The sequence below is a fragment of the Phyllostomus hastatus genome, unplaced genomic scaffold (assembly GCF_019186645.2).
Source record: "Phyllostomus hastatus isolate PE091 unplaced genomic scaffold, TTU_PhHast_1.1 phas_scaffold_501, whole genome shotgun sequence".
In the NCBI taxonomy this organism is placed as follows: domain Eukaryota; kingdom Metazoa; phylum Chordata; class Mammalia; order Chiroptera; family Phyllostomidae; genus Phyllostomus; species Phyllostomus hastatus.
Genome location: NW_025334033.1, coordinates 31757624 through 31781222, shown reverse-complemented (window position 1 = coordinate 31781222; position 23599 = coordinate 31757624). Strand labels below are relative to the sequence as shown.

The 23599-nt window shown below is 49.2% G+C and overlaps 1 protein-coding gene across 4 annotated transcripts in view; it reads right to left on the bottom strand.

The window, feature by feature from the left end:
- The window catches only part of CORO2B (coronin 2B), a 122254-nt gene that overhangs the window by 24759 nt on the left and 73896 nt on the right, over positions 1 to 23599 (bottom strand). The gene's annotated exons all lie outside the window — the stretch shown is intronic.

Sequence of the window (23599 nt, the reverse complement as noted above, 5' to 3'; positions counted from 1 at the left end):
AAAGATTAAATGAGCTAATGTGCCTAGCAAAGTGTTGAGTGTGAAGAGTATCATCACAAAGATTGCTTAGTATATGGTAGTAGTTATTATTACTGTACAGGTTAGAGGACACCTCCTCCAGGAAGTCTTCCCTGATCTTTCTTAAGGTATTAAGAGCTCCTCCTCTGTGCACTCACAGTGTTCTGGGTTTCTCTCCATTATAACATCATTGCACCGAATTACAGTCTGTTTCTATTGTGAGCAACAGAGGACAGGGACTACGTCTTCCTTGTCTCTGAATCTCCAGCTCTTAACAAGCCTGGCACATAGCAGGTGCTCAGTATGTGACCCAAAAGACATCCTGTGAGGGGAGTAGAGTCCACAAAAGATGGAACAAGGGATGTGGGGGTGGAGGATACAGGAAGGGTAGGTCCATGCTTAGTGGCTGTAAAGGTGGCAGGGAAGGGAGGGAAAACTATAGGTAGAAACTATGTTTCCACCTTTTTAACACTAGCTTTTGCAGGGTTTGGGGGATACGGAGAAGGCTCTTCTAATCACCGCCCATCTGCTAACGGTGGTAGGGTGGTCAGAGGCACCTCAGGCAGGTCATACCTCACCCTCCTTCAGGTGCCCAGGCTGGAAAACGAGGAAGAGGACCCGTTTCTGCCGAGGCCCTGCCACGGTGCCCTCTGCTTCACCAGGACCTCGGACCCTGCTGTCACCTGTCCCCACCCCACCCCCACTTCCTGCCTGCACCTCTGTCGGCTCAATTCCAGATCCGTTAGTTTTTATTTATTTATTTTGCTGTGACCCAGCAATGACAGGATGGATAGAGAAAAAAGAGCCCTAGGAGGAGATGGCAGCGGGACGGCGGGTGGGGAAGGAGGGAGGGGGGGGAGAGAGAGAGATAGAGAGAGAGAGAGAGAGGAAAAGAGCCCCAGGGGTTGCACTCCAGAAAGCTCTACTGATGCTGGACGTGGTGGTGGTGGGGGGGGGGGGATTAGAGAATGGAGGAAAAGGATTTGGGGACAGTGGGAATCAGTTAAGAATGGGATCCCCTCTGACATTACACGAGAGATGCAATTCAAACTGGAACATCTTTCCAATTACTTTCAGACTGTTGAACAATGTTTCTTCAGGTGCGACTTTGAGCAGAGACAGAGCCACACGTGGCCCTGGGATTTACTAGGGCTGCACCTTATTATCTTCTTTAACTCTTACGACACCCCTGTGCATTCAGCATGAGGACATCAAGGCCCAGAAAGGTTAAGCAACAAGCCCAAGATTACCCAGCTGAAAGTGAAATGCGGACTCCCACCTAGGTGAGATCCTCAAGGCTGAGCTTTTTGAACCCTCTGCTCATGGTCGGCCAGCTCCCCTCCTCCAGCTCCGACGTCCCTGGGCAGATGGGCCCTGCACTGTCTGCGTCTAGAGCTCACTCACTCTCTGACAGAGCCATTTCTGACATCGGATCCCAGAGGCTGCATTGGAATGATCCCTGAGCAAAGCTGTTTGCATTAAGCTTTTGGCACCCAGCCCAGGCCAGGCAAATCTGAGGGGCACTGCATCAGTCAATAGGTGGCCATCAGCTAACAGCAGCTCTGGCCAGCAGCCTGTGGGTGAGGCACTAGAGGGACTAGTGGAGCAACATCCCTGGAACCTATTCAGACCGGGGAGAGGTCAGAGCCCTCCGTTGGGAAGGGAGTAAGTCTTCTGAAAACAGAATAATCCTGATGTAGTGTGCATGTCTGGGTGGACCTCTCTTTGTACAATGGCTGCATCCCCCAGTGGGGCGGGTAATTATAACCATCACGACTTAATCCATTGTTGTGTACGTGAACGGCCCCTAGAGTTTTGTAGTAAACAACCTGCGTGGCTCCGCGTGGCAGCCCTGAAGGGAAGGCTTTCAACCTGGCAGCTCCTGTTTTCCTGTCTTATATAGTAGGATTTCACATAACATTTTGTTAGAAAAACAAATTATATTGCAAAGAAGAAAAGTTTGAAAACCAGTGTTCTACAGAGAAATCAAGCAAGTTAAAAGTAAAATGATTAATTCCAGGAGAAAAAGTTGTATAAGAAAGCTAATGCAATCATAATGCATGGTGATTTGTACAATATTGACACAGTTATAATAATGAAAATCCCAAATATTTACTTAAAAAAGAGTTGTGCTTTACTATGCTAGGAGGACAGAGGCAGGGGAGTGTGAGTGTGTGTGTGTGTGTGTGTGTGAGTGTGTGTGTGTGTGTGTTAAGAGGAGAGACAGAGCTGGAAGAGCGCCAGATCCACATCTTCCGTAATAGGGAGTCAATAGATAACGTCTAAGATTAAAAAAATCAAGACGTGGCCGTAAAAGCAGGTAATTAAGAAATATGGGGATAAGTGCAAAAAGAAAAACAGCTAAAAGCAACAAAAGCAGCCACCCTTAGGCAGTGGGAGATGAGGAGCGCGGTGAGGTGGGATGGGGTGGGGGGCAGAGGCCATGGGGTACTGGGAGATGCTCGACCACCGGCTCCCCAGTAGGAAAGAGGCCCTGGTCTGTAGCACGTGCCCACTGGAGTGGTGTAAATAGTCCCGCTGCGTCTAATTCCAACCTGTGGGGTGATGACGCCTACAGCAGAGTTGGAAGAGACCCACAGTAGCACGTGTTATATCATATTTCTGCCTTATAGATACAGTCGTCCTAAGCAGTACTTGCTTCTAATACACCTTCATCCTCCCGTCTATTTTAAATCAGCTCTAGACTACTTACTTATAATACCTAATACAACGTGAATGCCATGGAAATAGTTGTTACACTGCATTGTTTAGGGAATAAAGACAAGAAAAAGTCTGCACATGTTCCGTACAAATGCAACCACCACAGGCCTAACTACACAGTTCACGTTGGTGACAACGTAACGGTGGTTGGTTGCATCTGTGGATGCAGACCCCCTTCTACCAGAGGCCGAGTGCATGATAGATGTAAATAATTTCAAGAGCACAAACTGTAGTAAAATAATTAGAATGTAATCACTTTAATATGAAGTACCTGTTTTTAATGTAACTTATTTAATTGAAAGTTTGCATAATTTAATTTTTAATAATGGCTGTATTTAACAACCAGCTTGCAAAACTCCTAAAATTTTAACAACACGCTCTCACAAGCCAATGCAAGCAGACTCCAGAGCATCCCTTGCGGTGCTTTGGGCCTTGCCGTCCTGTTAGACTTCGTGAACCCTGTGTAATTGTTACTTTGCGAGATGGAAAAATTAAAGAGCAAACAAGTAAAATGCATGTACCAGGTGTTCTAAAGGACGCTTGGTTTGATTTTTTTTTTAAATGTGATAAAAAAAAAAGATGGAGAAAAATGTGAACAATTCTCTCCCAGAACCTTCCCCTCTCAAATGCCTCTGTGTGCTGCTCCGGTGTGTGTGGTGGTGTGACTACAGACCAAATCTGATCTGATTCTTAACTGCTGCACAATGCTACCTTCTCACACTCGTACACGTACCACCGGTCACACCGCCACTAGTGGCCATCGTTACTTTATTATATTAACATAGTCAAATTTAATCCTCCTAGCCCCACCTTACTGCTGAGAAAAGAGAGGTTTAACGAGTGGAGTCAAGGTTTTTCAATGTTTCATGACTTAGAATTGCTGTTTAGATGGTCAGCTCACAGAACTGTCCCAGTGGGAGGGTTCTCAGGGGTCCTGGGTCTCATCTGCCACCTGGTCCTCGAACCTCAGAGCTTCAGCCTCAGCAGAACCGGGGTGGAGTCTTTGCTGCAGGGGTGGGGTGGGGAACCCCATTGTGTGGCGTCTTTGATCACCAGGGAGCTCTTCACACACTGCTGGTGGGCCACATCCTAACGGCCTCATGGGACAAATCCCCCCACCCCAAACAAAAAGGGAAAATCCAGTCCCTCTTCCTTGGAACTGACCTTCAAGGTCAACTGTTGGGTGGCAGCTGTTGCATCTCAGGGAGGAGTCCAGTGCTAGGGGTCAGGTTGTATTTCAAATGCACCCTACCTGCCAAAGACAGAGCTGGCAGGGTCAGGACACGCCTCTCTACAGGGTGGGCAGTGACCTGTAACCTGCTGCAGGTCTATTGGACAGATTCTCAGAGACTTTTAAAAGGTTCGTAGGCTTTGGCCAATGATTCCACTTTGGGGATTTATCCCAGAGAACTCAACAGAGAAACACACCGAGACATCCGCCGAGGTCTTATTTATAATAGGGAACAATTTCTAAAGTGCTCAACAATGTGGCATCACCAAAATGAGTCACAGCACACCAACATAATGGAACCTTGCAAGTGCATTTAAAGTCATATTTTCACAGAACATGTAACGACATAGGCCTTGCTCAAGATCACTGTGTAGTGAAACCGTCAGGTCAAATTTACATGTAAAACGATGTCTACCCATTAAAAACACACACAGTTAAGAAGACACATCAAACTGTTAGTCATGGCAATCCCTGCTCGGTGGGTATTCGTGCTTTTCAATTTTTCCACAATGAACGTTTAAAGCTTTTATTAGCAAGACAGATGTCATTTAACACCTATCCTCCCCCCCCTCAGCTTTGACTGAAAAATACTCCTCTCTGGTTTTGGTCAAATAGGTTTTAAAGAAATGAGGCGCAGGCTGGAGCCTACCAGATCTCCATGTATTGGGAGCTTTTGTGGAGCGTTAATGTGTTTGCTCACAGAGGCTTCTCTTCTCCCTTGTTACCACAAGAACGGTTTGGGCAGGGAGAGAAGATCCTTTAAATTGAATACAATTATATAACTAATTGAAAGCGGGTCTCAGCTTGTGTGTGTGTGCATCGTGAGAGCGTGTGGGGTGTGCGTGCGGGGACAGCCAAGGCCAGGCCCCCCTTGGGAAGGTTGCTGGGGTGGCTCGCCCTGCAGGCTGCCCAGGGGAGCGGCGGGTGCTGTGGGCCTCAATTCAGGCTTTATCTGAACCCAGTGAACTGACGGAAGATGAGATATTTTCAAAACAACCTGCATTGCAGCTTCAGCTTTCTAGAATCTTGCATCTCTGCAAAGCTGAATTTTGTACACAGAAGCAAAATGTTTTCTTACCTGGGGAATCAGCTTAGCAAGGCAGAAAGAACAGGCTCTGAACAGGAGGTAGGGTTTCTAGACACAGTTCCACACCCACCTAACTAGCTGAATGACCTTGAATATGACCCTGGCCTCTCTGGGCTTCCCAGAGTCCCAGACCTTGGGCTAATGCCCTTTCTGCTTGATGGATGCCCTTCTTACTGTATGAATCAAGGCACCCCCGCAACCAGGGGCCTTGCTTCTGCTGTATCAGGGCAAAACAGAGATCCACACCAAGTCTGTTGACAGAAAGATGCAGGATGGCAGTGCTAATAATAACAATGAAAAACAGAATCATTGTAATAACAGACAATTAGACAAGCACTTATAAAGAGGCCTTATACTAAGCAACTTACATACATCGTTTTATTTCATTCTTGTAACAACCTCACATAACTTCACGAAACCCTTTTAACCCTCCTGTAGCAACCCTTTCTCTGGATGAGAAAACTGAGTTCTGGGACAGGATTTGCCCAAGGTGACGCCGCTGGGAATTAAGGAGCTGCAGTTCGCACTCGGTGTGTCTGGCTCTGAAGCACCTCAGCGACGCTGCCTCCCATTTGAGTGTGGGTGAGACACTTGGCAAGTTAGTGGGGAAGCAGGGGTTCTAAGAAGGGGCTGGCTGGCAACTCTGTGTGCCCCTTAAACTTGCTCATGGAGACTCTCCCTCCCCTCCTCCTTTCTCACTCAGGCTCGTCCCTCCCCCTAGTGGTTCCCAAACTTTGCTACATTTTGGAATTACCTGGGAAGTTTAAAAAATCCCAGTGCCCCACTGCTTCCTGGCCGTTTGGCTAAGGTCAAATGTAAAAAATCCCAGTGCCCAGGCTGTACCCTGTATCAATTTCATCACAAGGTCTGGGAGTGGGAGCCAGGCATCAGTATTTTTTTAAAGATCTGCCAGTGATTCCAATGGGCAGCAAAGCTGGGGAACCACTACCTACCCCAGAGGCTCCCTGTTCTGCTGGGGCCTCAGGGACGCACCTGCAACACTCACACATTCTAAGACAGGCTCAGCAGCTGCCTGCCTCAGTGTGGCCCAGTGTGGGTGTGGAGGCGAGAAATCAAAGAGCATCACTGCACGCTTCACACAGACTAGTTTGCGGACACCGCAGAGAAAGCACAGAGGAAGATGACAGTCACATCAGGAGGACACAGGGTAATGGATAATGCCGAACCCAGGCGATGGGTGACCTAATGGTGGGACCCCAAGCTGCCAGGTGGCAGATGATTTTGGATAGGCGCTGCTGGTCATTGAGTTCCCTCCTCCATGAGCCACCCCATGCGCCCCAGACCCCCTGATCAGAATGGTCACAGTCTTCTCTGCTTTCTCTCCTCTGGATGGAAGCTGGTATTAAATGAGAGCGAGCCACTACAAAATAGGCACCACAGTCCTCCCCCCCAACCTGGGGCAAAGGTCAGGCCCTCTGTGTCCCAGCCTCTGGGGTCTGAAGGAGGTCTTGCCCCCTTCTTGAGAAACTTGCACTTACATGGTCTTAATTCATAATTGCCCAGGGAAGGTGCGACTCCATACCTGAGGAAACTTGCCCCTGGCCACCCCACCTGGCAATAACAGCCAAAGGGAGCTTGTGCAGGTTCCGAGCTCTGGGCACCCCTGGGGCCTTCTCAGCAGGGGTGACGGGGTGTCTCGTGTTCCTAAATATTGTGTGCCCTCCATCCGAAGGACGGGTGCTCCCACCCCACTGTGCCCAATTTGCTAGTGATTGTCCTCAACACACATGCAGACACGTGCATGCGCACACACTCCCACACAAGCTCCTCTCCACGGCCACTTCCGCCCAGGCCTCGGACTCTGCTCTTTCATTCCCTGCATCTGAAACAGAACATGCTGGCCGCACGTCCTACACTTCAGGGCCATTTTCTCTTCAGCCAGCTAATCTAATAAGCAAAAGCCTACTAAGGGGGCGCTGGGGGTAAGGGGTCAGCCCATTTCTACTTGCAGGTCACACGTGTGCATGTCGACAGGCCTTTCAGAGTCGGCTATTTCACCCAGAGCTGGACTGTCCTGGGTTTCCTGCTGTCAGGCAGTCTGCTGGGAGATCTACTTTGGGGGGAGATCTGTATGTACCCTAGAGCTCGCAGGACTGCCCTGGGGATTTCTGAAGTGGGTCCGCCGCTTTGTCCCTGCCTCCAGTGTCTGCCCTCGTAGGCTCTCTCTCCGATCCACGCCACACACCTGCCTAATTTGCTGGAGCACAGCCCTGCTGCAGTGCGCTCTTGCTTCGGAGTTTCCAGTGGCTCCCCACTGCTGGATGTTAAAGCCAGACTCCTCATCTAGAAACAGGGCTGTGGTGGCCCCAGCTTGACCCTGCTTTGACACCACCCCATACCCAACTGCCTGCGTCACAGGGAGGACTACGCACACACCTCCACACCCCGCCTCTGACACTCCCGCCACCTGGACGATGCCACCTTTGGTTCCCAGTTCATCTTTGCCACCAGGCTGTGTGCCCAGGTAGACAGTGACCTTGACCAATGCGTCTCCAGGGCACATGACCGGGCTTAGCCAATCAGACCTTCTCACCCCGAAAGGGCCAGGACTGATTTAACTTCCTGCTCTCGGCCCTCTGGAGCTGCTTAGCGCTCATGTGTGTCCCAAGCCCGGCTCTCTACCACCCCCAATGCCCTGCATCTGTCCACTCGGGAGGGTCAAGGGTGACTCCTGTTGCTAGCAACCAGGAATCCTGCCTGAGCCAGCTCCCTTGCCCCTGTCTCGCCAGACCCAGCTTACCTGTGTGGCCTTTGAGGGGTCACTTTTCTCAGACTGTGAAGAGACAGACCCAGTTTCCAATGTTAGGTCTCAGGTCCCAGTAAAATACCGCAATCTCCCTACATCCCAATATTTTCATGATGACACTTTTTTTTTCTTTCAGACTGCTTCTCACATCTGGAAGAATCACAGAACTTCTTTGCCAGCTCGTGTATGTCCTATCCTTTGTTTTTGGAAAATATGGTCCCCAAATCAAGTGCTGGCACTGGCCCATGGAAGCCTCACTTCCCTCGTCTCCACTTTCCCTGTGACGCCCACCCTCAGAAGGACCTGCTCCCCGGGGCTTGGGCACACCACGCCCACCCTTCAGGGGCTGCCCTGACTCCTGCTCCGGCTGAGACGCTCCCTCTGACTCCTCCGCATTGTGATCGCCTGTCCCCTCCACTTTCCGGAGCCTTTCTCCCTGGGGCCCACTCTCTGCGATGATACCGGCTATCGCTCAGGGAGGGCCTCCCATGTGTCAGACCTGAAACCCAGGGGCATTTCAGTTATTTACCACAATCACCTTTCGAAGTACTTATCACATCCATTTTACAGAAAGCTCAGTGACGTTATTTAGTACAGCGGCCACGCCAGGACTTGAGCCTCTGTCTTATTTCCGAACGAGAGCGTCAGCTACGTGGTGGGTGGAGCCGGTCTTGCTCCGCACTGTAACCCCAGGGTCTGGAACGATGCGAGCTCTCACTAAATCTGTGTTGAATCGACGATGCCATGAACTGTGGATCTAACCGGGCTCCTCTGCACAGTTACAAGGTTGTGCATTGCACAATTCAAAAGGCTTACCAGCCAGTCACCTGGTGTTCGGCCTCCTTTGCTGCCCTGGACCTACCCATGACGCTGCCCTGGCTCCCAATTTAGCACGGCCTCCTGTTGTTTGCTTTATTTTGTGGGTGTTGGTTACCTTCCCCAAGAGATTATTAGCACTTTCATCTGAACTGAGATAATCATGGAGGGTTCCTAGGAGGGTGTGGGACACAAGTGAATCCAAAGAAGCATGAGACATGCTTCTTAGACCCTCTGGCCCCAAACACAATGCCAGTCTATATTCAGATCAAATGATTCCCCAGCCATATGCTGTCAGCTGTGCAGATGCAGCTTTTGTCGGCAGTGGGAGTGGATCGGAGAGCGCCATCCACGCTCCCCCTGGCTGAGCCATTCATCTGCCTGGCCTCTGGGACCATCCACTGAGAGATCCAGCACCTGCCAGGAGCATGCAGCCTCAGCATGGCCCACGGGTGCCATCTTCCTTGCCTGGACACCACTGAGACGGGGCCCTGGGCCGTCCCTGCCCACACCGACGCTGTGGAATCTGTGGGCATGGCAGGAGACCTCTGGTTCACACCCTCCACCTCGCTCCAGCAAGGGCCTCTAAGAGGTCAAAGAAAGGGCCGCACCACCTCCAAAGTAAAGGCTTGGGACCTTGGTGGCTTTGAAGACGCCCTTTAAATGGAAAGTGGGCAGCCCAATCCTTAGGTGCCCACTTTGTCCCAAGCCTTCCCCCTGCTCTGTCCAATGAGGTTGGGTGGTCCTCGGCTGGGTGGTGGAGAAGGGACAGGTGGCACTCCAGGTTCCTAGGGACCGGGTCTAGTTTGGCTCTCCCTGCGCCAATGAGTGATGAACAAGCGTCTTCCTCCTGGGGCTGCAGTTCCCTCATGAGACAATAAACATAAGCTCCCCCAACACCAAATAATCACTCAACAAATATTACTGATCATCTGCAAAATGAGGGGTTTTGTCGCCCCTCTGCCCTTGTGCTCTGCACGCTCCCCACCATGCCCCCGCTCCGAGCTGTGTTCAGGGTCTCGTGTCTCTGTCTCTGCCACCTGACGGTGAGCACTCTGAGGGTGGGCACACGTCTTACCAGTCCTTGTGCGGCCCGCCCCTGAACACACGTGCTCAGAAGTGTGGGCTAAGCAGTGAAACATCGGGGCCCTGTGGTGCTGAGGGTCTCGGTCAGAAACTGAGCTGCCCCTCATCCACTCAGCAAACACTGAGCAGAAACTCCTGGGTTTCACACTGGCCACCTAAAGGTGAAACCCCTCCTTTGAATGTCGGCTTGTGACAATCTGCCTGTTTGGGTCACTACTGTACCCCCAACACCCAGCACAACACCAGGCACCCAGCAGACTCTCCGCAAACATTTACTGAATGGATACACGGGTGGAAAGCAGGTGACCTGTCCAGAGGGCCAGGGCAGCGGTAGCTCCCACTGTCACACACAGCCTGGCTGCCAGGAGGGGACCACACCCCTCTCATGCCTGTCACCTGGCTTCTAGTCAGATCCATTAGCTTTCCAGTCACCTGGGGCCATTCTAGTTCTCAAACAATACAGGGGACATGAGGCAGGCCCAGCCAGTGCTGAGTGCGACAGCGGTGGAGGGGGGGGGGCTGGGTGCGCAGGCCCTGACGTCAGGAGCTCCCCGAGGGAGGCGGTGCAGGCAGCTCCTCTGAGCCTGCTCTGGCCTCCCCACCTGCCGATCCATCACTGGGACACTGTCAGCGGTCACTGGGACACTGTCAGCGGCTGCTGCCTTTTCCATTGTTGCCCATGGCCCTGGGGCCGCCTTCTGTGGGCTCTGGGTGAGGAGGGTGGAGAGGGCTCCCGTCTGCACAAAAAGTGGGGCTTCCTGGTCCCCCAGAGCCCACACTCTGTGCCGTGGAGCCTCTCGGAGCTCTGGGCCACTCTGCCTGACTCCTCCCAACACACAGTCACGGAGGCCCGGGGCGAGAATGGCTATTTCTTTTCTTCCCACGGAGGCCGTGTGTTCTTCTCCCAGATAACCTTTGCCTCTCCAAGCAAACCCTCAAAGCCCACTGGGCCAGTTTAGCCATCCCTTCCTGCCTGGCCTTACCTAGAAGAGCCACCTCTTGGCTGCCCAAGGAAATTCGCTAGAAAGGGGCCTTTGCTCTTCAGCCACACCTGATAAGGGGAGGTGTCAGTGCCACCACCTGCTGTGTAGCACTGAGTCACCCTGTCCCAGTCTGGGCCTCACTTAAACCATCTGTACAGTGGGGTTTGTGCTGGGCCACTGCTGCAGTTCTGAAATTTTCCGACTGAGGGACCCCGCTCAGGCTCACTGGGGTGAGCAGTGAGCAGTGTTCAATCGGACGTGAGGGAAGACGTGCAGGGCGGGCTGGGGAGCAAGCAGGGGCGGGACACTGACAGATGGCCCAGAGGACCGTAAGCCCCACGGTGCCACTAAACACACAGATCTTGGGCCAGCTCCAAGTCTACTGAATCGTTTCTGGGGGACAAGCATTTTAAGTGTGCTCCCCCAGGGGTTCCGAGGTGCCCAGACCAGCAGGCATCTGGGAGCCCGTGCTGCAGCCCCAGCCCCAGCTCGGGAGTCTTGTGGACTCAGGTTTAAGTTCTGCCTCTGTGGCTTTCTGGAAATCATCGCTGCACCCCGCAGGGGCACAGAGACAGTGTGTGGAGATATGTGGCACTCGGTGGGCTCAGTGAGTGGCAGTTATCCTTGCTGTTACAGCAGCCCCTCGCCCTCTGTCATCTCAGTGCTGACAGTTGAGGACAATGACCTTCAGTAGATTGGTCCTAGGAAGTCCAAGGCCAAGGTGGGCCAGAGGAAGATACTACATGAATTCAGGGCCCTCCCTTAGAGTGCCAGCTTATAATGGCTCCCAGACTATGGCCCTCACCCACAGATGCCAAGGCTCATAGCCATGTCAGCCACCCCCCAGCGCCACACATACACCAAACTGACTGGATCAGAATGAACATCTATTTCAAATGTGAGGCAATTATATTCCTTGACCACATGGTCTAAAGTTGCATCTACCTTCCACTGCCCACCTCTTCCCTAATTTATTTCTCTTCCTGGCATTACTTGCCTTCTATTATTCCAATGATTTACCTAATTTTATCTCCCTCTCTAGAATGTAGGCCCCATAAGGTCCAGACTTTTGTCTCCTCTGTTCTCTCCTGGGTCCCCAGTGCTTCCAACAGTGCCCAGCACATAGTAGGTGCTCAGTAAAAATCAGTTAAGTGAATGAATTCTCTCCCAGAAAATGTGATAATGGCTGACATTTACTGATCACCTACCATGTGTTAGTGCTTTCTAAGCACTTTAAATATGCATCACTTGCTATTACCTCCATTTTACAGAGGACTTGTCTAAGGTCACATGGGGGAGAGGCAGAGTTCAAAGCCATCCTGCAGGAGCTGCGTGTGTTATGTGTGTGTATTGTATTATTCTATTACTGACGTTGGTTTTATGGTTTACAAACATGTTTACAAACATCTTATGTGAGTCTTACCACTCCCCTGGGGAAGATGTTATTTCCCTAATTTCAGAGATGAGAGAACTGCGTCTCAGAAGACTTACTGGTACTTGACTTGCTCAAGGTCATGTAGCCAAAAAAAGCAGCAGGGCTGAAACTAGAACCTAGGACTTCACATCCTCCCAAGTTTCCAATTCTTTCCAGATACCGGGGCATCCTTCCCGTGTCTGGAAGGTGCTGTTCTTGCTCTCAGCAGCTGACACTTTTCCGGGGAAGATGAGCTGGAGGACGGGACAGATCCGCAGGCCCACGTGGAGGCTGACCTGACTGAGGAGGGGAATGAATACAAGCTTGTGTCCCCTCAGTCACTGTGAAACCCTCACAAAGGGCTGCCAGCCAGGCAGAAGGCGGATGCTGAAAGGGGCACTCCAGAGCACAAGGAAGGGGGTACAAACACTCCAATTCATGCTGGATTAGCAGCATTTTCGCCATCATGGCTGCCCTCTTCGGATTACCTTCCGCTCTATTTCCCAATTAAAGGATGGCTCACGGACCTAAGAACAATGCTGTACTTCCAGCCTGTGGTCTGACCGGCACAGAAGAGAGGGGAGAAGTTTCCTTCTTCTCTCTTGACTCTAAGATTTTGCTTATAAAAGAATCTCTGACTCCCCAGTTGATTCATATCTGAAGTTCCACCATTAGGGATTTATTCTTTTGGCGCTACACCTTGATGTTCTTAACATATAGATACCACTGAGAAGGGCATAGTGATGGAAGATGCTGGTCACTCTGGATGAAGTTTGGGATCTATACAGAGGCAGATCTGAAGGAAAGGAGCATGAAGACACTGGTGGAGAATGTGGAGAGGGGTAGAAAGAAAGAAAGAAAAGGTGCATAGGGTCAATGCAAACTTTAACCTCAGACTTTGCCTGATAAGGTCATTGGGCATCACTGAACTTGGTGTTTTTCATGCTGTGTCCCACAGAGGAACCCCTACCTGTGAGCTTGCTGGTGGTCAGAGCCCCTGCTCCTCACCCCGCCATCAGCGGGAGGCTCAGAGAAGGGAGGGCACTTGCTCTAGGTCACCCTGTGAGTAAGTAGGTGATGGCTATGCCCAGGGCCACACCCAGGTTTGCAGACACTCGGGTCAGCGTCCAGTCCCAACCTCGTCAGGTCTAGAGGCACTGTGGCTCACTGGCTTCGCTGCCATGTTACAGACACGGGTGCGGCATGCCGCTGATTTCACCTGCCTTCCTGCCACATCTGTGTGGGGAATACCCCCACCGCCTTTCCTGAAGCCCTCTAGCAGGGAGCTCTCAGACCCCAAAAGGTTGCTTCCTGTCTGGAAATCCTTTCCTGGCTAGAGGACATTGTGGCCAAGCAGAGGAAGCCGCGCTACTGCGATTCCACCAGCAGAGGGCGGTAGTTGCACTGCTCTCAGCGGCATTCAGAAGCGTAGACTGTGTGGGAAGAAACTTGGCCCACCAGCTCTTCCAAGACCAGGGTTCTGAGACATACCCTGCCTTGCCTGGATTGCTCCGAGTGCTCAGTTGACTAGAAAATTCTTCTTTATATTGAGATGCAAGTCCACCTCCTTGTAATTCTTGCCCTAATTGCCTAGCCCTGTTTCTGGGGCCACAAAGAAAAAGTCAACCACTTTTTGCTTTGCCAGCTCTTGGGAATTGGAGTCCCTTTCCTAGTTGGCCACCCATAGTGCTGTGTGACTTCGGGCAAGACGCTTTCCTTCTCTGGGTCTTTATTTCTTACCTATAAGAAATGGACCCTGATAAATTAGTTCTAAGCCTCCTTCCAGTTTTGACCCCCCAAACAATGTCTCTTTCACGGTTACCACTGAAGGGCAGAAGAGGGGACACTCAACCTCCCACTCCTGGCGTGGGTTTCCGGCACTCGCAGTGTCTCTCAAGCACTGCTTTCCCACCCTCCAAGCTACAGCCTGTTTTTAGCCCCTTTTCCTTGGGGGTTGGGTTGTCCTGGCTGCTACACACTCCCACCCACCTCCACCTGAGCTCATCCTCAACCCAGACCACCCCTGACACTTCCCATTAAGTGCATGTGACCCAACTGCCATGAGGGTCTGTTGCAGGTCACATGCACACACTAACACACACAGCCCCACATTACCAAGTTGTCTGACCATCCCTGTCTACTATCTCTGGGGGGTAATCACTGTTACTTCCAGTGTACGTCTTGCCCAAGCTGCACTCAGTGAACAAGTGGAGTAGTTTTTCCTTCCATCCCTGTTCTCTGCCTCTGTGGGCCCCCAACACACTCTCCAGTGCTTCCAGGAAATGTTGGGCAGAGTCAGAATTCTGAGAGCTGCCGCATAGCCCCCCATTGCCCCTCAGAGCACCACCTCTTCCTGAAGAGCTCTGTGCCCCAGGGACGTGGTGGGAGGCAGCCTTCAAGGAGGCCCCCAAATCTCCACCTCCTGGAATACATGACCTGTGTGGTCCCCTCCACATTGTACCGTGCTCGGTCTGTGATGCTAACAGAATGTGGCAAGACTGTACGAGCTCCTGCCCTCTGCCTTGAGCCCTTCTTCTCTCGGATCACCACTCCGGTGAAGCCGGTTGCCGTGAGAGAGGACACAGCCTACAGGGAGGCCCAGGTGTGAGCAGCTAAGGCCCCAAGGCCCCCCAGTAGAGCCTCCGGATGACAGTAGCCCCAGCTCAGCTGTAACTGTAACCTCAGGAGAGATCCGGAACCAGAACGACTCAGCTACATTTTGGGCTAATTTGTTATGCAAAAGGAGAAAACAAATACAGACATAATTTCCATGTGCTGTGAGGCCGGCAGACAGACGTTATCATCTCAGATTTTGATACGGTAAATGGAGGCAGAGAGCAGGTAAGCCACGTGGGTGGGTCTTTCACCTACAGATGGCTCCACAGCCAATGAGGAGTGACCTGATGTGTGAACATCCTTGGGTCCTCAGTGTGGGTCCCAACCCCTGACATTTTAGAGGCTCCCTTTTCACTTTTAAAAAAGTAGTAAGAAAGAAAAAAGGTAGGAAAGTTGGGAAATATGGATGAGGAATGACTGGTTTTATTTCTTGGTGGCTAGCGGCTCCATTTTATACCCAGCTGGACAGAGTTCTGTTCTGGTTTGCTCCTGTGCGGAGCATTTCTGACATCGCCGCGTTCACGGTGGCATCGGACCTCCCGGCGCGGCTCTGTCACCGGGTGTGACGCGGTCGCCCGCCCTCGGGCCTGTGTGTGACTTTTAGTTGACAAGACTTTAAAAAGGCTGCAGTAAACAGAGCTGAATCTTTGCACATGCGTGTGAATGTTTTAAAGGATAAATTCCCATCAGTGAAAATTTGGGGTTAACAGGTCTGCACTTTAAAATATGCTTTTTTAATGCCCTTTAAAAAGGTTGTACTAATTTGTATTCCTGTCAGCAACTCAAGAGAATGACCATTTCCCTATGCCCCTGACAGCACAGGGTATTAGAATATCTTTAAATTGCTTATATTTAGATGAAAAATAAGATTTCATTGTTTTCATTTGCAAGTCCTGGATGCCTAGTAAGGCTGATTATGTCTTCACTGCTTATTGGACATTTGCATTTCCTTGCTTGTGAAGTCCCTCATTATACTCGTATGAAGTACTCAGTTTTTTTCTAATGGAATGTTTACCTATTTCTTGATTGATAAGAGCTCCGTATATTAGAGATATTAACTTCATATTCATTCCTTATCACATTTATTGTCCTTTTTCACTTTTGATCCCTCTACAAAACCCAATGATTCTAAATATTTCTACTTGGCTTCTTGGTCCCTACTCAGCTCTCTACTTAGTTGGTGACCGTAAACAACCTTTTGTTAGAGGAGTTTCTTTGTGGAGTCCCCATGCCACCTTTGGAATGACCTCACCAGTCAGGTCAGGCTGACTGCTGGACCTCAAAGGCATGAAATCATAAGAAGCTCAGAGGTGGCCTCCATCACTGCTCTCCGATAGAACGGGGCCATGTAGCGATACACCACAAGGCAGGGGCAGGTACAGGAGTGGTTCCTCTTGTCAGCGCTCCTGGCCCTGGGCCCCTCGGTATTTGCGCAAAGCAGTGTGTTTCTTTCAGAGATCACATCCCACACACTGGGCCAGGAAAAATATACCATGCTCCTCACACCCACGCCCACTTTGCCCTGGCCAGAGAAAGGCCCTAGATGGTTCCCATCAGGGAGTCTGCCCATCTGCAGGTTGCAAAGATGCCCACATAGATTTCAAACACCCAGGTGCAAATAAGCCATGGTCCACCTGTGAACAAGGGGCCCTGCTTCTCAAGGTCAAGTTCTATCTCAGGCTTTCTAAGGAATGTATTATTATGTGTATTTCTTTGCTTAGCTCAAGTGGGAAATCCTCCAATGGCTTCCCACTGCATGAGGTGAAATTCCAAACTCTTTAGTGTGATCTCCAGGATGCTGGGTCATCCAGCCCCTTCCTATCTCTCCAGCTGAATCTCCCGCTGCTCCCTTGCTCACCCATGATGCCCCCCTACACTGATCTTTTTTTTTTTTTTTTTGCCTTGGACCTTAGCATAGGCTGTTCGCTCTTCACATGACTGGCTCCTTTCCATCCAGGTTTTCAGGGAGGTCTTTTATGACAGTCTTATCTAATATATTCTTCCTAAGTCCCTATCACATTGCTGAGTTGTTTTTTTCCCCCCACATCTCTTACTGTCTGATACAATAATCATAATAACTGGTTTGTTTACTTGTTTATTGTCTCCTCGACTGGCCCACATAGCTCCTAAGAACAGGAGTCTTGCTTATACCCCTTATCTATATTGTCTGTGTGATCCAGAAAGTTCTCTGATCTTCTGTAGCTCCCCTTGCTGCTCTCCCTCCCCCACAGTCACCCCCCAATCTGTGCCTGCAAATTGCCACGCCTGGGTACTGGAGGGGTAGATGCCCCAGGCCATCTCGTGGACTGAGGCTCACAGATGCCCCAGGTCCTGCTAACCTCTAGGCCAGCATCATCCCGCTTTCTTTTGGTTCCATCACTTTCAAGCCGTGTGGCTTTGGGTAAGTTACCTGGCTTTCCTGTGCCTCTGTTTCCTCATTTGTAAAATGGGGCAACCCCTGTTTCATGGGGTTGCTGTGAGCATTCAGTAAGACAAGGAACGGTCTCTGGCCCATTTCTGTGCTCAACAGGCATGACAGATTGTTTTCATAACAGCCCTGCCAGGTAGGATTTATTACCTTCCATTAATAAGTAAGAAAGCCAAGGATTTAGGTTCTAGTAGCTCAGCTAGGAAGTAGCTGAGTCAGGATTCTGAACCCTAAACCATGACTTCACGGTCGCACATTCTAGTCCTGTTTTCCAGGGGGAACAAACTGGCCTGAAGTCTCCCCTCTTTCCAGCAACTCCTTCACCCCACACACAGAACTAGTTTTTTCTGCATTCATGCAGCATGAGGCAAGGGCCATGTTACCCTGTCTTCAGTGCACTCTCCCATTTCACAGATGGGGCAAACTGAGGCTGAGAATCCCAGAGCAAACCTGGTTCACTGTACATCCTCCTAGGCACCCAAGTGGGCGGCTTCTCCAAGTGGGAAAACGGCTGTGAGCTGCTGGCTGGGATCTACCAGAAGCCTCTGTCTTGTCCACAGGTCTCCCCTATCACACCCCTCACTCAAGGCCAAAGTGCCATAGTCTGGGAGACTTGGGGCTTTGGCCAACACCTGTTACTACCCTGAACCTCAAAATGTTATCCTATCTGAAAAGATCCTGGTCCAGGATGGTGGCAACATCCTGGTGGAACCCTGGATGTTGGGGACAGGATGAGTGAGCATCGTTCCCCAGCCTCAAGAAGCCCAGCGGGTAACAGCAGGAACAGGTGTGAAAACAGGCTGAGCCCTCCACCCTCCACTCATGCATATTAGCAGAACCTGGTGGCAGACCAGAGTACAAAGCATGGTGGTTCTGGAGGGCTTCTCCAAGCTGGTGGCTTGGAGCTCTGCAGGAATGACAGGCAGGAATTGTCCATGTGGATGATGATGAAGCAGGGCATGGAGGTGGGGAGGACCAGGACAGGCTCAGGATTGGGGTGGAGGGCAGTGTGGGTCCTGAAGGAGGGGTAGGAGATTCACTGGAGCCAGGTATAGAGATGGACTTAATCCAGAAAGGGAGGGGAGGGTCCCAGGAGAGTGAGGGAAGATCCGGGAGAGAAGAGGCTGGGAGAGGGAACTCAGTGCTCATTTGCCAAGGACCTTGCTGCCACAGGTACATACTGGTACTTCCATTGCGATTGTTGGTACCACCCAGAGGAGCTGAGGGCCACGGCCCATTCACCCAAGATCATGCAGCTGGTTTCTGGCAGTGCCAAGATTTGAACTGGAATTTACCTCATGATAAAACAGTGTACTTTCTTTTGTATCTGTTTTTTTTTTTTAACTCAAGGTATGATTACAATAGTATAAATGAAAAAAATTACCCTTGTCCACCATAGGGTTGAGAGAGACACAAAGTTACCTTGGCCCCTTCCTTACTGGTTCCCAACCCCCAGCCCCACACCTCGCTGTGCTCGCCGCTCTAGCTGTCCAGGAAGAGCTCATTCAGGGGAGGAGGGAAGCACCTTCTCAGGCCACTTCCTTTTCTTCCGTCTGGGGCTATGCCAAGAGGGGTCAGCTGGACAGGAGCAGGAGACAGAGAAAGGGAGAAAGGAAACTCCCACCAGTTGCCAGGAAAGACTCTCTCCTGGAAATATTATTCCCCTCTCTGGGTCCTGTTGAAGTTTGGAACAGAGGGGGTGGGGGAGGCTGTCATCCTTTGCCGCCTTTCACCTGGGCATCACCCTGCCGACGTCCTAAAGTGGACATCTGAGCACCATCTGATGACTGAGCATGTTGTGGTCAGATGCTGTGCCAGCCACACAGAATGTCCCCAGGAATTCTCTGTCTGAGCCACTTCCCCACCTCAGACAGACGGGGCAGCAGCAGTGGTGAGTGCGGTCTGCTGTTAGGGCAGAATCTAGGGGGTGTTCACTGCCAAACTGTTTAAACTTGGAGGTATGTTTGAAAAGTTTTATAATAAAATATTGGGGGAAAAGCTATCTTTATCAATGCAAAATATTTAATGGGTAAACATTTGATGTATTGCCATCAAAGTTAGGAATAGGACACTACTATTATTTAACACTTTCCTGGAGGAACTATCCAATGCAATTGGAAAAGAAAAAGATACTAGAGGTATAAAAATTACAAAGAGGTAAAATTATTACTTCTTGCAAATAGTAAAGAGAGTATCCCGAGAAAGCCTAAGAGAAAACACTGAAAAAATGATTACAGTATATATAATTAGTGAATTTAGTAAACACAGCATCATAAAAAATTAACATACAGAAACCAGTGGCTTTCAAATATACAATCACCAAACAGAAGATACAATGGAAAACAGGCCCTGTTTATATTTATATATTATGTATATAATACCAACAAAAATGGTAACTATTTGTAACAAGAAATGTGTAAGATTTACATGCAAAAAAAAATTCAACACACTGCAACAGGCACAAGGGACTAGAACAAGTAATCAAAGTCCTTAGATAGTTCAACTCAACATCACAAAGCTGGCTACTCCCTTTAATTTGCTCTGTGAATTTAACACAACCCCAATTAAAATAAGAGGTATTGTGTATCTATATAAGCAGATTCTAAAATTAAATATTAAAATAAACAAGCGAGAAGAGGTAGTTGACTTCTGAGAAAAGATTATGATGAGTGATGAGTAACCTTATTGATATTTTTTGTTTTGTTTTTTCTTTTTTTAGTATTAATATTAAAACATATTATAAAGCCCCAGTAACACAGCACTGTGATACTGATATGTTAATAGAGATTTGCAATGGACAGCCCATAAATAAACCCGAATACATGCAGAAATGTAGCACGTTGCAGAGACTTCACCTCAAATCAGCGCAGGAAGGACAGATGACTCACTAGGTGGTATTAAGACAACTGGATGGAAAAAAATTAAGTTGAATCTATACCTCATATTTTTAAAATCAAGATCAATTTCAAAGGTATCAAAGATGTAAACATAAAAACAAATTATAAAATAACTGGAAGGCCTGTCAGAAAACAAGTTTATAACCACGGAGAAGGGAAGGCTATGCGAACCGAGGCCCCGGATCCAGAAGCCGTGAAAGAAAAGGCTGGTAAGTTAGAAGTCTTGACATTTAAAAGGAGAAAACGGCACTGCAAAACAAAAACAAAAACGAACAACATCCTTTGAAAGGTATATTTGCAACTCATTTCCCAAACCCAGGACTAATTTCTGCTAATATACAAGCACTTACTAAATCACTAAGAAAAGAAGCAATGACCCTATAAAAATGAAGGATATGAACAGACAAGTCACACAAAAAGGAAATGAAAATACATTTTAAACATATAAAGGTAGTTCAACCTCATTTTAAATAAAAATTCTACTTGAACCTACTCTGAGAAAGCTTCCCACATACCCTTTCAGCAAAAATTTAAATAGTATGGTAACACTCCATTTTCCACAGGGTCAGGAAACAGGCCCATTTATACTTTTCTGGTGAGAATGCAGATTGTGACAACCTCAATGGAAAACAATTTTGTCAATGTCTATCAGAATTTCAAAGGCATGTACTACCCCCACCTCTTTTGAAATTAATAAGGTATGTTTACCTCCAACGAAATACAGAGATCTGAGCTGCCTAGCTCTCCACATTTTCACATTGTGCGCACTCCCGTAACCATCACTACAGTCTCGACACAGAACATTTCCGTCCCTCTAAAAGTGCCCTTGTGACGACACAAAATGCAGCCATCATCCTGACTCCAGTCATCACAGGTCGGATTTGCCTGCTCCTGTACAATACTTGGTGTAAGTGTAATCATACAGTAGGTGCTGTTTTGTGTCTGGCTTCTGTCCAACAGGTTTTAAAGACTCACCATGCTGCTCCGGGTATGTATAGTTATTCTTTTTTTTTTTTTACTGCTGTATACTATTCCATTTTATGAATCTACCACAATTTGTTCTGCTGATGGATGTTTACATTGTTCCTAGTTACTGGCTATTATGAATAAAGCTGCCATGAGCATTCTTACACAAGCCTTTTTTGTTGATACGTGTACCCATTTTTTTTATAAACCTATGTGTGGAATTGCTTGGTCTGAGGGTAGACATTTATTTAACTTTATTAGACATCTCAGAACAGTTTTCCAAAGTAACTGTAACATTTTACACCCCATCAGCAAAGTATGAAAGTTCCAGTTACTCCTCATCCTTACCAACACTTAATATTGTCCGTCTTTCTAATTTTGGGCATTCTGGTGGGTGTTTAGTAGTAACCCATGGTTTTAATTTGCATTTTCCTAGTGAGTAATGACCACAACACAGAGATAAACAACTCACACAAAAGGGAAGTGCAAACAGGCCATAAACATACAAAGAGATTTTCAGCCTCAGTCTTAACAAAGTGCTAACTGAAGCTACTTTGATGAAGTGGCACCTCTTCACCGGCTTCTTGGCCACTTGGATGTTCACTTTTATGCAGTGTCCATTTAAGTTTTGTCTTAAGTTTTTTTTGTCCATTTTAAAGCTCAGTCATATATTAGAGACACCAGTCCTTTTTCAGACATATGCCTTGCAAACACTGCTCTCACATCTATGGTTTGCCTTTTCTCTTTCTTAATGGTATATTTTGATGAGCAATTTTTTTATTTTGATAAAGTCCAATTCATCAGTAGTATTTGTAACTACTGTTTTCTGTGTCCTGTGAGACAATCTTTGCCCACCGCAACGTCAGGAAGAAGTTCTCCTCTGTGTGTGTGATTGTGTGAGGTGTTCCCTAGGACACAGCATGTACCTCTTGAGCCACCAACGCAATGTCTAGGAATTTATTCTACCGATCTGTGCAACCAGGGGTGTCCTTAATCATTCTGTGCAGCACTGTTTGTGACAGCGAAACCATGGACACAACCTAGTAGCCGTCAGTAGGCTGTATCTATGGCTCAACAAAAGATGGTACATCCAAACGGTGGAATACGTGTAACGTAAAAATGGGTGAGGAGGCCTGGCTGGTGTGGCTCCTGTGGTTGGATGTCATCCTACAAAGTGAAAAGTCACCAGTTCGATTCCTGGTCAGGGCACATGCCTGGGGTGCAGGTCCCCAGTCAGGGTACATATGAGAGGCCACCAACTGATGTTTCTCTCTCACATCGATGTTTCTCTCCCTTTTTCTCCCTCTCTCCCCCCTCTCTACAATCAATAAAAAAAATTTTTTAATGTTTAAAAATGGATGAGGAAACTTTCTATATTTAATGTGGAAAGATCTCCAGGATGTATAATTACAAGGGAAAAGGCAAGACACAGAGAGAACAATGTGAGTAGTGTGCTGTCTTTGTGTATAGAGGAGATATATATATATATATATATATATATATATAATGCCAGGAACGACACCTGAGAGACTTCTGACACTGGCTGCCTCCTGGAGGGGAGGAGCCGAGTACCTGGAAGTGAGGTGTGACAGACTGTCAACTGCATGTTCTTTGACTGCTTTGGAAGTTTAAACCACCTGAAGGTTTTACGATCTCAGATGAACACTTATTTATAAGTGGATGTTACTCTACACAGGTAAGATTTTCTGTAGGGGGATACTGGTGAGTGAAGGCAGTCAGGAGCGGGAGCAGCTGCAGCAGAAGTGTGGAGAAGGCACAGCAGCCGCACACCCGGTGAGCCTGGGGCTGCAAGAGCCCCTCACAGACCTTTGCCCAGGCTCTCATCATGGCCTCAGTGTCAATTCCAGGGGCTTTTGGGGGCTTTCATCGTCCCCGGAGGCAAGCCCTCTTGGACGGCCTGTCGCACTGAGCCTGCAGGAAAGTCCCTACCATTGTGCTGGGGACACTTCACTACCCTGTGTCATTTAAACTTCATTCGGATCTCAAGGGGCAGTCTTAGGAATGCTGTCTATTGGACAGAGGAGGAAAGTGAAGCTCAGAGAGGTTAAGTGACTTGCCCAAAGTCACAGTGGCTTACCTGGTCCCAGGGCTGTGTATCCTCCCCTCTCCAGAACACTATGAAAACCAGGGTGAGAAGGGGGAGGGTGGAAAGAGTTAAGCACCCGAGAGTAAGCAACCAGGCACTTCCACGGCTTTCTCTGGGGCAGCCCCTCCCCCTTGCACCCAGGTTGCTGTCTGGCCTTGGGCCCCATCAGCACCCCCTACCCACCCCCAGCCGGCCGACTGCAGGAACGAGGCACAGATGGCAGGCGAGGGTGAGGCCCCCAGCCAGGCTCACCCAGCTGTCGAGTTGGAGAGCACGGAGCATCTCCTCCTCCCACTGCTTTGAACAGTTGGGAGCCAGCCAGCCTGGCCCCAGCTGTTCCCTCTCCCTGGTCCAGGGCTCCTGCAGACCCATGCTTCTGAGGCCTTGGCCATTGGGGAGCGGAGGAGAGATACAAACTCCCAGCACAGCAGAGCTGAACAGGATGTCAGAAGACACCGGGTC